Source organism: Tetrao urogallus (assembly GCF_951394365.1).
Source record: "Tetrao urogallus genome assembly, chromosome: 7".
Classification (NCBI taxonomy): domain Eukaryota; kingdom Metazoa; phylum Chordata; class Aves; order Galliformes; family Phasianidae; genus Tetrao; species Tetrao urogallus.
Genome location: NC_136820.1, coordinates 4,918,568 through 4,933,857, shown reverse-complemented (window position 1 = coordinate 4,933,857; position 15,290 = coordinate 4,918,568). Strand labels below are relative to the sequence as shown.

The 15,290-nt window shown below is 38.5% G+C and overlaps 1 protein-coding gene across 1 annotated transcript in view; it reads right to left on the bottom strand.

Annotated features, from left to right (window-relative positions):
• Positions 1-15,290, bottom strand: part of BBS9 (Bardet-Biedl syndrome 9) — a gene marked incomplete at both ends in the record, with an annotated part of 267,629 nt that overhangs the window by 19,429 nt on the left and 232,910 nt on the right. The window lies entirely within an intron of this gene.

The window sequence follows — 15,290 nt, the reverse complement described above, 5'->3', positions numbered from 1 at the left end:
CAGTTCCATCCATTGCAATATTTTATGGATAACTTAGTCATTATAATTTTAATTTACTCACTTTTCATTAACTCTGAGATTAGTTCTTCCTACACAATTAAGCTTCAAACTTTGAGTAGAATCTGTTTGAATCTCCTTTCCACAACATTCTATGGGAAGGCATTCTACAATTTGTAAGTCACCTAGAAGGGTGCCCTCTTCGTTTTATTTTTATGCCTGCTGCCTGATACTTTACTCAGTAGCTCTAGTCTTAGTATTTTGGAAATCACTAAACAATCCTTCCTGATCTCCTCAAGATTTTCTGCCTCTATCATATCACATCACGCCTCATTTATCTCTCTGCTACTGCAAAGATCTGGTCTTTAGCTTAAACTTTGTCCTTTATTTTTATTTTGTTACCCACATGGACCACAACCAACATCTCCTTGCTTCATTTTCTAATAGACCTTGTGTCTTCTCCAGACTATTACCTCTGCAAACTACTCTCCTACCTCAGGTAGAAACCTTTTCTTCTTTGGAATTTTTGTCTTTTCACCCAGAGAATGGTTTTAAAGTGAGACAGGGGAGGTTTAGGTTGGATATTAGGTGGGAAGTTTTTCACACAGAGGGTGGCAAGGCACTGGAACAGGTTGCCCAAGGAGGCTGTGGATGCCCCATCCTGCAGGCATTCAAGGCCAGCCTGGATGGCCTTGGTGGCCAGCCCTGGTGGCTCTGGGCAGCCTGGGCTGCTGGTTGGTGACCCTGCACATAGCAAGGGAGTTGGAACCAGATGATCATTGTGGTCCTTTTCAACTCAGGCCATTCTATGATTCTACAATTCTGTGATTTGGTTGAGTGGTCACTGCTGGAGAAAACTGGGGTCTAGTTTTCTAGGGTTTCCAGCAGCTCTTTGTCTCAGAAAGGCACATACTCAGAAAGACACATACTCTTCCTTCCCCTAGAAGGCCTGGGAGGAGACAGCATGTATCTAGACAACACTTCTGTCTGCAAAAGGCCCCATTGTTCAAGCGAGGGACATTTGATACCTACAATGAGAATGAGAATGCATCTTTCCAGACACCACTCCTTAGGTGACAAATTCCTGCCAGCAGAATGTCCTCATTTGTGACTGTCACAAGCATGAACAAGATTTACAATGTTAATGGGATTCATAACTGAACTTAATCCCCAAACTGAGACAAAAGCCATTTCAGTAATCCCTTATCTGTTAGGACTGTATTTCACTTCCTCTACACACTCCTCTCCAAGAAGGGCAGAGATGAGTGCAGTAGTTTAGTTGTGGGAACCCCAGCTGAGCTTGTAATGGGAACCACCCGCCCATTGGCTGTGACAGAAAAGAATTTCTCATTTTTCCTCCATACTGCTTATTTTAGAAAAAATAATAAAAATTCAATGTCGTGTTAAGAAAGAGAAGGTGATTTGAAAGGGAAAGTATGTATGAAGAGGGTTAGCAAAAAAAAAAAAAAAAAAAAGGAAGACTGTTTTGTAAATGTACACCCAGCATGATGGTGGGATAATAAAACAAAACATACATAAAGGGGATGCAAAACGTGGTGGAAAAGACAGAAGCCACAAGGTAGAGCAATTTCTTCCCATCTCAAGACATGTCGTCATTGCAGACAGTGCAAAATAAATTTCTTCCACTTTCAATAACTGGTGTATTGCTGACCTACAAATGTCCCAGCTCAAATGTCTCAGCTGTTTCCCAAAGCAATCACTGAGCACCACTGACATGAATTCCTTTCACTCTTTCCACCTCAGTTATGTAAGAAGTCTTGCTACCCATGTCCAAAGTTAATATTCCATAAACTCTACTCTTCAAGCAAAATCCCTGCAAGCAGTATGGATGTATTGTAGAGTAATGATTGAAAAACACTTTGTTGTGGTTCTAGGATTTTCATAAAAGTTGATTCAAACACTGCCTGCCTTAGCTGAGTTTTAAATGTAAAAGCTGAATGAGCCATCAGAAAGGGAGTCAGTTTTTTTGGCAACATGACATAATTTGAGAATTTCTTGTGCTCTGACCTTACAAACGCAGCTGGGATCAGTCAGTGTGGTACCTGCATGATAAACGTGCCAGGATAAAAGGGACCACCAGTCCACAGCTGATGACAGAATAGATGATACGCTCCTCTTTGTAAATGAGTATCTGACTATCAAGACATTAAAGTACTAGAGACTGTGTTTATTAAAGGGGATAACTCATTGAACTGAGCATCTCAGGACTGTGAGTTGAGTTATAGTTAGGCACAGATCATTCGGGAGGACCTAAAAGCAAGATTCTAGTCTCTTTGCGCTCATCAGAAAGGTGGCAGAATTTAACCTACTATTAGAAATGAAAAGTAGCAAACATTTCCTTCTAAACAAACACTGACATGCTGACTAACAATATTCACTTTGGAGTCTCAGTGGGATACAGTACTTTCTTCATGCTTTCTCCTGAACTGTTGTGCAGTGTTGCTAAGTACTATTAAATACTTACCGCATTCCACCCCAGGGGTGGCTCCATTTCAGTGCTGGGCAAAGTGATCCTTACTTAAACATTACTTAGCTCACAGGAGCGCTGTGAAACTTAATTAAATTAATGCCTCTAAAGTGCTTTGAGGTTCTCAGATGAAAGGTGCTGTAGAAATCCAAAGTACTATTAGCGTTTCTGAGGATAGGTGGAGCAATTTGGATGAACTAAAAACCCACACAAATCTTCCCTCAAAGCAAAAGTTCTTGCAATTTCAGGTCACTTATTTTTTATTTTTGTTTCGATTTTAGTATCCTTACAATTCCTGACTTCACCTTCAATTGAAATAACCATTTTAAATGAGACAGAACATATTAATGACTCTAATGCCTTTCTTTTTTGGCCTCTTTACCTGTGCTCAAAATGCTTTCTCAGTATTTCAGACCATGCTGCTCTCAAAGATCATAGCCATCTTTCTATTTGTGATCCGTTACACAGATGATTTTTATCTAATAGACAAAAAATAATCAACTCCTGAACCTTCACTGAATCTATAGTCACAGAATTAGCATAGCAATCTACTGTTACTGGAGAGTTAGCTCCAGTCTCTAAATACACTGAACAAAAACAACAGAAAGCCTAAACGCAAATGCAAAATATAAGCTGTGCCATCAACTTGATTCTACAGATGAGAGGAAATGAGAGCTCTTGGAGAAGAAATTTTAGCCTTGACAGATAAGACTTCCCCTTAGTCTCTCTGAATGGCCTTGAAATAATACAATTTTTTGGTATATCCAAACTAGGACTTCGGAGATACTACTTTCTTCAAGAAAAAAACAAAAAAAAACAAAAAAAAACAGAAAGAAATTAAATCCAAAAGATTATAGTCAAAGCAGTCTGTTACCATGCAAGCAGAGGGCTGCCTTTTGCATGGCATGTAATGGACAGCTATATAAGAAATGCAGTTCTAAAAAATGCAAACATGAGGCATTATTAAAATCATGTTACAACATGTTAAATATATCAAGCAGAAGGTAATTAAATCCCATACATCCTACAAAAAAGCTCATTCTCATGAAATTCCCAGCTTAGCTTCCAAATCTAAACAATATGAATAAATATCCTCAAACAGAAAAACTACAGTAATGGAACTTCAAATCTTTAGAGATTTGCCCCTCACTAATTTCCTTTGCAGTTTGGAACTGAAGGGAGGAAATCTGCAACGCCGTCACCTGCAAGAGAGCAGAGGGATGTGGGTACATAAAACGGTGTGGCCACTTTGCTTCAGTAGTAATCTACTCAGTGCAGACCAAGAGGAATTTTTATTGATTCAGTGTACTTTGGGGGTTTGGCATTTAGTCGTATAACACTACTGTGAGAAACCATTTTTAATCTCAAGTATGCATGAGTGCTTATGACTACTTCAATGTTATGAGGTAACTATCCAGGAAAAGAGAAGGCTGTGGTTGTAAGGAAGGAAATCCCAATCTCTGACCTATATATGTTCACTATAATTGCCATCTGCTTATAAAAATATATGCTGGGTTTGACTGAATATATGTGTTCTTTTGACAGAACACAATAACATCAACCAAAATAATACCCTGCACAAAGCCAGAGAGCATAATACATCAAATGTTGCTCAAATGTGGAACTGTAATTCAGCTAGCAAATAAACAAGCCCCAGCCTAGTGATTGATCAGAATACAACATATTCCACTTAAATGCAGCCATAAACTTTTAATCTTTTTTTATGTATATGTTCTAGTACAGTCAACAAACACATGCCATAACTTCCAAGGTAAAACTGGCTCTATCAGGGTGTGACAAACGTTTTCCTTTCTTGTGTTGCCTACAACCATGGTCTAAGAATCTTCCACTCATCCAGACAAGCCAAAAACCCACGTAAGGACATTTTCCTAACTTAAATCCACTCATATTGGCTACATGTTTTCTTCCAAATGTATACCCAAACACTATTTATATAACTTTTCTCTGGTCTTCACTCTGAAGCTACTTAATATTAACAACCATCTTTGCAAGAAGCAATTCCTCCTCACTTGTCTTCATACACGGCACATCTCACATCTCGTTCATAACTTTTTGTCTTTCGCCCCAGACAGGTTCCAAAAGCCTTTATAGACCCATTCTTTCAATTCCCTCAAAAATTACACACATAATGAGTGGAATCCCTCTTACCTCAGTAGGATCCCCTTCTTTCCTAAAGAACACAGACCTAGTTATTTTGTGTAACTGAAACCCTTGAATTACTTCATTATTCTAACTGTCCTTTGCTCTGCTGTAACTTTTCTCTCTGTATTTTCCCTCTTTTAAAATAACATGCCTTCCTTATACAGACGTAAAATTATTTCCCACAGCTATTCCTGAAATTTCAAACAGTGTTTTTTTGCAGTTTAATGCAAACATTATTTATACAACGCCTTTCATCCAAAAAGCTTAAAGAACTTAACACTTTAAGTTTTACCATATCTCAGTGAACTCCCTCTTTATTTGAAAATTTCTTCCCTCTGGGCAAGACTATATCCACATCACAGAACCAGAATCAGAGGCAGTGGGGACCAGAAAGCCAGCAGGCATGGCTTCACCCCTGGTAGAAGCTGAGTACAAGCTGCTTCTTTTGGAAGGAATACACACCCTGCCTCCTAGCCTGCGGACAGGGCTCATGCAGCCATGACAGATGCCAGATCAGGGAATGAATCCAGAGGAAAATAAGCCTATTTTGTTGGGTTGCTTTTCATCTGAAACTGCTCCTTAGTCCATGCCACTGCACAGACTCTGGTGGTGTCACCATAAGGCAAGGAATGTACATGGCCAAGGTGAAAGCACAGCTCTCACTTCTTTCAGCATCATCTAGAATTTGAATGACTTAGATCAGTGTAAAACTGCAGCAACAGCTTAGAGATAGGTAAAACAAGCACCCTAAGGATTTAGGCAAGAATATACAATGGTGGCAACCCCTCCACTTCTGTCTTATCTCCTGTCTGTCATTCTAGTTTCTTGCTCCCACCCAATCCTTATGCTGGTGCTCATCGGACTGCACAACTAAATCACCACAACCCCACAGAAAAGCTAAACCTGCAGAAAACACACATAGATATTTTTTTTTCTGCTGGTTTAGTGAACTGAGTCAGCTCAACGAAGCACTACCCAAAAAGGCAAGGCGAAGGGCTCCAGAACTGGAGAGCTAGAGGAGAGAAGAAAAATCTCTTTCCAGCAAGCAGTGACCTCTTAGACAGATCAGTTGCCTCCTATAATTCCATACTAAACTACTGTAAGAATCACAGCTACTTGGTTGCAACAATTCCCCAGAAATACTTGCTATTCACATAGTGCTCTACTTGTAAATACTTTAGACCTTATCTCAAATAGACTTAAGACCACTTGTCTTGCTAACTTTTTGCCAGTATTTGCTGACTTCCTATTTTCTTTCTCAATTTCTTAGTTTTTAGTGTCATTCAGTTCATGTACAAATCTGTACTGAATGTTTACTGACTTCCACACTCCCCAGTTACCTAACTGAATCACACTCCTCTCCATGCACTAATCTTTAAAACTTTTCCTCTTTAACTTTCCTTAACTTTTCCCTTTCTGGGCTTTTTTCAGATGGAGAAGAGAAGGCTCTGGGGACACCTCAGTGTGACCTTCCAATATTTGAAAGGTGCGTAGAAACAGGAGGGGGAACGGCTGTTTATGAGAGTGGACAGTGATAGGACAAGGGGGAATGGTTTTACTGAGACAGGGGAGGTTTAGGTTGGATATTAGGAGGAAGTTTTTCATCAGAGGGTGGTGAGGCACTGGGACAGGTTGCCCAAGGAAGCTGTGGATGCCCCATCCCTGCAGGCATTCAAGGCCAGGCTGGATGTGGCTCTGGGCAGCCTGGGCTGCTGGTTGGCGACCCTGCACATAGCAGGGGGTTGGAATTGGATGAGCATTGGGCTCCTTTTCAACCCAAGCCATTCTATGATTCTATGATTTCCCAAAATCCTTCAAAATTTTTCCTCAAAGTACAAATGCTCTTTTCCTTTTAACAACTTCTTCATTTTACTTTCCATTTACGATCATTTCTTTCCCTACCACATCTCTGGAATACCAATCGTCCCCTGTGAGTTAGTAATGCAAGCAGTAAATAGATGTAAGTCTGAACAAGTGTGCCACCGCTGATCTGAACAAAGCTTATGCACCACTCTGTAGCTCCACTCTATTAATCTTCACAGACTCAATTTACAGCAACACTTCTCTAGGAAGCAGTAAATAAGCTCTTGTCTGCATGACAAACTCATGCACACAAAATCATCTGTGAAAACCTCCAGCTTTGCTTCAGACACGAAAACCTGAGATTTACACTTTTCATGAGTCCTATATAACTACAGAAAATTACACCATTTCATAAAGATCCAATAAGAGAATGAGTTGTACATTTCTTTAAAACAAGAAAAGAAACCTTCTTTATTTTTGATGTAGTGAAACAGTGTATTTTACAGTTTTAGGACACTGTCATTATTGGGGCACATCTAGTTTATGGCACTTTCTTACATAGTTCCGCAAAGAAAACTCCCATGGAGAATGTGGTCCCTATCTTTGGGGCCCTTCATACCTTTTAACAGTTGGTTAAGAAGCCTCCAAAAAGCCAGTTTTAATACATTACTACTAAGAGAACAAATTGACCGTCCTGTCAACAAAGAACACCAAGAAGATGACTAGTCTTGTTACAAGATGGGCAAAGATGAAATGTGACGAATATGCAGCTGATGAAGGAAATGCACAGTGAAAACTCTTCAGGATGGTACTCATTCTGCTAGCAGAGGGCTCTGCATTGCCAGCTGCCAGAGCTCAAACAAAGCCTTTGATGAAATCACAACTACCCTTGTCTCAGTTTCGCCCCCCAAAAAAAGAGGCTGTGGACAGTTTAATTATCACAGAACCATTACCATCAGCAGCAGTTTCATAATCTTGAAATGCTGCCATTCTCAAAAGCCATTTGCCTAAAAAAAAAAAATCTTTAAAACACAAGAGACTGTCATACTGTCCAAACAATAGAGCAATTCTTATACAATCAGACGCCATAACTAATTATTCAAAAAGAAACAAACCATCCCCCTCTCCTCCATTATTTTTAAACAAGGGAACAAAGGATGTAAATTTTATCCAGAAATATTAGATTTTGAAAAGAGTAAAAATATCCAAAAATCAAAACAGATGAACACTGCACTGTATACGTTCCTTTCTTACATGCCTGTACGTGCACAAAACTGATTCTGTGTTGAAGGAATGAGTACATACACTGTTCATGTCCCTAACAAATGCAATAAAAAATAATAAGTAATAAAAGCAAACTCTGTGGGAGCTTATTTCTTGTCACTTTTGCTTACCTTTCAAAGGAACTGCCTCCTTCATTCACACTCTATCTTATTTAGGTTAATCAAAGTGTATTTTATTTTCTTCTTTGGCACCTATAAAGATTGTACTGATATAGTGCCTATTAAGATAAGTGTTTCAATGTTCTTTTTTCTTACCATTAGTCACAATTTCCTAATGCTGATATTTTGGCAGGAAGGCAGAGGAAGCAGTTACAAACGCAAGTGATTAGTATGTGTGCGAGTGCCTTGACACACAGTTTTGGTCACTTACTAATACAAATACTGAGCTGGCCTAAGGGCATCTTTGTGTCATTTTCCATTAATAGAAAAATATGAACTCTTTGTAACAAGTTGCTACTAAGCATTATTTCCTTGACTTCTACTGAGTTAACTTTTCAGACATCTGATGTTTGTTATTCATTTTGTACAGCGTTTGGACGTTCTAGAAACCTCAGTAATCAAAGCAATATGCTCACTGGAAAATGTTCTTTTTGTTAGTCTATACTGGTCATATATCAATCATTTGACTACACAGAGACTGGAGTAAGTTCAGCTTATTTTTCCTTAATGAGACAGATTCATATGCAAAGGTTATATATGCAAACAGTGCCCAAAGGCATGGGAAAAAAACTATGCAGAGATAGAGGAAAAAATCCTCGGCTAGTTGACTTGAGTAGAGCCAGAATTACATTCCTAACATTTTGGCTTAAGACATCCTCTCTGAAAAGGTAAAAGGAGTCCAAAATGATGGAGTTTATGAAGAGGAGAGTCAGAGGCTGTAACAAAAGCACACTGCCAAAATAGGAAGACAAGAGAGAGAAGTCAGAGAGGAAACGCTGCAGAAAAAAAGAACACAGGGAGATGAAAGTCTGAAAGGATAGTGTGAAAGCAGTGAAAGTAAGAGAATAAATGTAGGTGAGTCAAGCAGGTTACAGTCATTAATAAAGGCAAATAGAACCAGTGGCTACCAATAAAGGAAGCGAAAGAAGAGAGATATTTAGCTTGAGGTACATTTCATTAGACATAAGTAAGGAATAAGAGGAATATGGTTGTTAGTTGCCAGAAGGGGTCCTGGATTAACAGGGAGTTCTAGAAAGAGGTCCTATAAGCAGGTGGGTAGCGTGCTTGATTTGAATCTAAAGTGAGCATAAGATCCAGGCTCATCACGCTTGATACATTGATTGAAGGTGGAGACAGCAGCAGGGGATTTTAGAAATCTGCATTAGAAATCACTGCATACAGGGAACAGATGCACCAAAGGAAAGATGAACCAGGCTGCCAGGCTGGTCACTGCTTGAAATCAAGTGACAAGCAGACTACTGAAGAAGGAAGACTTGTATCTTGAGGCTACATACATCATAACTAGCAGCTCCTGTGTCTAAAGCAGCTACAGCAGGATTCTGTTGCTCCAGGAGGGTCCTGGGATTTGGAGTCATATAGCATCCAGAGCAATGTTTCTCTGGTTGATCTGGAAACAGAACAAGGCAGAAAGCTTTCTCTGCTTCATTCTGCTAAGCTGGCTGCTGCTTCTTGGAGTCCCTTAACAGGAGCAGAAATGTGTGAGACTGCTATCACAGCAGGGATCTGTGGAAACACGTTACCATGCCCAGGACATGCTTCCCTTGATTTTGGCTATTTTCAAGCTGTGTTGGAAGAGGAATATTTCTTCCTCTTCCTTGAGTCCCTCCTTTCTTCCTCCCCCACCAACAGAGAAAACTAGAATAAAATTGGGTCATTTGACCTGGATAAGGTACACTGCATTGTGCACTTTCCAGACATGTAACACCCGGTGAGGAATACTTCCAAGATGGCTTCAGCTTACATTCAAATCCATGTAAGTTCTGCACAGCTGTTGATATAGAGAACTTAGAAGTCGCTTGAATGACAACAGCTTCCACTGCTACTGAAATTTTCAACCCTGGCCCTAGCACAATATTCACAACTAGAACAAAAGAAATTCTGTATAGATGTAAGGCCAGGGGAAAAAAATGCTTTTGCTTCCATGGAATCAGTCAGGAAAGGGATAAACTACAAAACAAATTGTAGAAGTAGCTAGAGTTGAAGTGAGGTGAACTAGTAAATCTGTGAGGTACAGCTGGCATTCTGCATGACATTTCCATGAAGTCTACTGTTTTCCTTCCTCAAAAGACACACGAAAAGGCTGTTTACGCACACAGAGCTCAAGCTAACTGCCTTCTCCTAAACATTCTCAGACACTTGACGTCTCAGAGGCTAAATGTACGCAGGGAGAGAAGACTGGTGTGGAGAAAGGAACACAAACCTATGTGGCAGAGCACTTAGATCTAGCAGCCATCACCCCTGTATCACCTCCAAGAGGTTTGGGACACTTTGTTTGGTGGATTGATTGGTTGTACACCATGCATGACAGCACACAAATGTCTGTGTGTGTTTACAAGTACACAAAAGAGAGGCAGAGATAGATAGCAAAACTTTTCTTAACCCATCACTAAAAGTGCAAACGTTTAACATTAGGTAACACCTATATAACCCACTAATAACATAACCTAATATATTGGTGAAATACAATTTATACAGTCAGTCTTTAGAGAATTCACATACACGTTAGCTGGATTTGCAGACAGGAGGAAGAGAGAGATTATTTGCAAAGATACCACATCAAACGACAGAAAAATGCATAAGAAAATATGCATCTTCTATTTGGGACTTACCATAAAACTGAAAGTAGGGGAAAACAACACCATACATTGTCAACAGAACAGAAATGTGTTTAACACTTCTTCGATCTTGTATAAATAGTAAGCTTATTCTATGAAGATTTATGATGCTAATTCCACTAGATTATTTATTTTAAATGAGGTATTTAAATCAATTCACAAACGGATTGTTCCATGCCAACTTGGATAGTCCACAGGCACTGCACAAGGATTTGAACATAGTAGCCCTTTTGGCAGGAGAGGAGAAAGAGTTGTGTTTTCCCTTCCCCACCAAAAAAGGCTTTTCTATTAGAAATATAAACTTGAATCCAGGGTGACAGCTCATCTCTCCCTAAATCTAGGCATGTTTTTTTAAAAAGCCTATGAAATTATAAAGAGTTAGGAATTATATACAAAATAAAAATATGACAGAAAGGGAAGCTTTCATCTCTCATGGAAGCAAAGACTGTTTTTGTTGATACATATGGAAAAAATTAGGCCCAATTATATGTTGTGCTTTGGCACTGGGGTTCCAACTTCACCACAGGCTTATTTTTTTCACAGATATACCATTACAGCCAATTCTACCCTTGAACATTTGAACTCAAACCTTGTAACACAGGCATTTTTGTTGCTAGATTACTTGTACCCTGGATGAAATGCTCAGTGTTACCGTTGTACTATATTTAGAGGTTAAAAAAGGGTTATCCGTATGGACTCAAGAGAACATATATTCATAAAAACATAATAAGCTTCAAACTTCATATGAACAAAGCACTTTTTATTGCACTATAGTTTCTCATTTTCTAAATTGGATTGTGAATTACAGTCTGTGGTATCATGAGCTAGATATCCATTCAAATAAAGTTTTTAATATAGCAAAACCATTTTGTTGCGTGTCATAAATCTTTGAATGAAGAGATCTGGTTCTACACGTGAAAAGGTGACATGATAACTGAAAGGAACTAGTCCAGCTAGCTAATCCTTTCAGCCAGAAATTTTGACTGATAAAACAGGAAAATTGCAATGGTTTCCGAACTCTTTTGACACAAGAGCCAGAGATGTTTATTTACTAGATCCTGAGGACTGCATAAGTGCGACTGGTCACGTATTAATCAAGATAACTCTGTATCTGGCATGGATTGTATGCTCTCATTCCTCTGAGATTTTTGAAATAAATAAAATATCCTCAGTCCGTGTGAGGTCGGAAAGCATATTTTCAGATTCTGTAGATTTAGGATGGTGGATCCATCTGTCTTTTATGCCATGGATGAGACAACCCAGTCAAAACCTACAGCCAAAACTTGGCGATCCTTGCATAAAAAGTAATGCAAACTCTAGCATTTGTCCTCTGCAGTCCCTTCTTCCTCCCCATAAGAAGGTAGCCATCAGCCTTAAAGACAGAAGGAAAGCAATGGAAATCTTGACAGCTGAGGGCCAAAAGGATGGATGGGTTGTAGTGAGAAGGAGAAGCCAGATGGTCAGAGTCTCAAAAGAAAAAAATATCATAGAAACAGGTATCAGTATAATTTGTAATCAGGAGAGACAATGCAGAGGAAGCCACGATGAAAAGAATATCATAACCGTAAAGGTAATGAATGACCAGAGTGAATAACTGTTTTACTGATGCAGATCACGCCATAAGGAAGAGATTTTATAAGTACCTAATCAAAATGACAGAACATAACAACCTTGAACGACAAGAAGGGGAAAAAACAATAAGTGTGAGATTTACAGATGGTGAATATAAATTCACTTTAGGAAGGGCTATTAATAACACTCGAAAATAACTGTCTTTAACATGTAAGCAGAAGTCTAACTTTCAAAGACCTAGAAAAAACTCAATTTTTTTTTATAACAGTTCTGCACCATTTCTGGGAAAAGTGCAGTAGCTTGCAAAACAGAATGGTTTAAAAAGCACTACTTCTATTGAAGGCAGAAACATCTCTGGCTAAGTTCTTATATACATTAGAAATGTATTATTTTATTATTTGAACAGAAAATATGAAAGCATAGCTACCTTAAAAATCTGAATTAAACTGAACCTTCTGGCGCTGACCGAAATTTCTTTGAAGATCATAGCTGTATCTGGACTAAAGATAGAAGCTTTCCCAAAGATTATAGGCATAAATGAAGGTGGCCAAAGTCATATGTAAATTGAAAGAATGAAATTCCAGAGCACGCAAGCCGTCAACCACCTATCCATGGAATTTCCTAGATGTCTAATATACCTTGATACAGAATGTCACCTAACTGAAGCACTATAATAATTAGTTCTTCCTGTATTTAGACAAGAAGGAATATTATACAGAATATGGAGAGGGACACTAAAATGAAATGTAAAGGGAGAAGTATTGAACAGAAATGTAATGCATACAGTGAATACTAATCACTTGAGCTACTGTGGCATATGGGGACAGTACTGGCATTCTCCTTTCACGTAGTAAACACTGCTTCAAAATGAGGAAATGACTCTTTTCAAATGGATTTGTCTTTGATAAATTAGTGTAACAGGAAAAAAAAAATACAGATTCAGAGTTTATACTTCACCTTAAAATGACAAGTTCAATAATCTGCAAACTATCTATGTCCTAAATGAATCTTAAAACGTATCCTCATTTTTCAAGTAATGCAAGAAAAACACAAAATAACTGGACGTGCCCAACCTTAATCAGTATTCAGCGATGACAATACTAGAAATACATTTTCCTGATGCCCGTGCAGGTCATGTAATCAATTTTATTTCTTGAAAGTTAGTGTTCAATAATGGAAACAACAGAAATCATAAGTAGTAAAAGGCAGAATGTAAATTTAAATGGCTCATCTAAAACGTACTTCGTCCATTTTGAAAATACCATAGATGCTTTTGTGAATACAGTGCCCCTTCCAGTCTTTCACAGGAAAATACAGCTACTATCTACAATCTTGACAGAATGGATAATCTCATGCTGATAAGATCATTTTGTCTAGGCAGTGTAAAATTACACAGTTCTGAAGTCTGTTACTCACTTTTCATTATGTGCACAAAGACAGGGTAAGCTGCAAACTCCAAGCAACATAGCACTCGTTTTTACAGAGATAAACCTGTCACGTTGATGCCACATCTCCTCTGGATTATCCAAATTAAATTTGTAAGTAAAAACATGGCTTGACAAACTGATCTGGATATGAGCTATACAATGAGATTTTAGAAGTGGTGTTTAAAAACCAGAAGAATAAGCATGAGATGAACAGGGGAAAAAGAATGCAAAAGTATAGTCTTCCAATTTCATTCTTTTTCAGTTTTCCTACTGAGGGGTTTGTATTTCCACAGAACATTGGCTACCCTGAATTAAGAAGAAATGAAAAAGATAACTGCCTCAAGACAAAATTGTTAAGAATTATTACTACTTGCCAAGGTGCACAACACTTTTTGAAACAGCAACTGCTACTTCTGTGTTTTCTCTCCAGCCTTATCAGTTCTGTTTCTGAACATAAAGCAGAAACAAATTTGTGTAAAGGTTTTTTTTTAGCAATTCAAAGTGGGACAATAAAGCAAAACATTTTCAAAATATCAGTAATGCAGCTTTTAAGGGTGGACATTCACTAGCTCACTCGTATTTTATTACAGCACTGGTTATTGGGAAACTAACAAATAAATAAATAATGCCATTTTACATTTTGTTACCAAGGTTAGTTTCTCATTTAGTAAGAGACCAAACTTTCTCATGTATTTTTACAATGCACAATGAGAATAATGCTGAGATTGCAGAAGCCCAAGCTAGCAAAACTACCTGAGTGTACAGCGCACATTTTAGAGTGGCCATGGGAATAACGTAACTGTCCTCACACGCCAGTTTCATTTTTTGAGGTTGTTTTGCTTTTTTCCATTTGTTTGTTTCTCCCAATTCAAATGCTAATCTAAAATAAAAAAAACAACCGTACTATTCTGTCCACATGATGAAATTAAGCTTCAATTAAACACCACAGAACTGGCACAGAACCGGAGTGGAGACCCAGTGATTGGATTAGCTGCATGCATCTGGGCTTGTTCAGGAAAGTCGGAGTGATTCAGCAAAAGAAGTACGAAGATAAATACATCAAGTAATGTTATTTCCTACACCTCATGAAGGGAGTATTTTTAGGACCTTGGTGGCACACATTATGACTATCTTAATTCCAGAAAGAGACCCTCCATGAGGACAGCCATCCAATTTCGGCATACATGTTTTAGATCTCAATGTTAAATAAATTAACTCTCCCTTTCTTCAGCATCCCTATGTTCATAGGCACTCTGGAAACAATTCACTGCAATCCTTTCCCTCTCCTATGACTCCACAGAGAATTACACAGGCCACAGTTTTAAAGAAAACACAGTTTATGAGTCAAAAAAGACTGTTTGGGGAAATACAAAGTGGATGACAGATTTGTAATACAATATGGGACTTGTATATGTATGTGTAGAGGCAGACAGCTTAAATTATTGCCTGATGGATTTCAAATGGCAGTGAAACATAGACAACCACTTTGACCTTTTAAAAAGTTGCTCTTTGGTACTCTGGTGTTGAAAAACAATCATTAAAAATTATTTTCTGCAGTAAACAGATGGCTCACCTTCGTAAAGGAGCTCTCAGGTGTTCAAGGGCATGGATAATGAATCCTATATTTCCTTGCATCCCATGTGCTGGTCACAAGGTGAGGAACAAGGAGAAATAACTGGAATGGCCCTAATTCTGAATAGACTCTTGCTGCTAGGCAGCCCTTCGGGCACTAAACAATTATACGTAATTTATGACATCTATT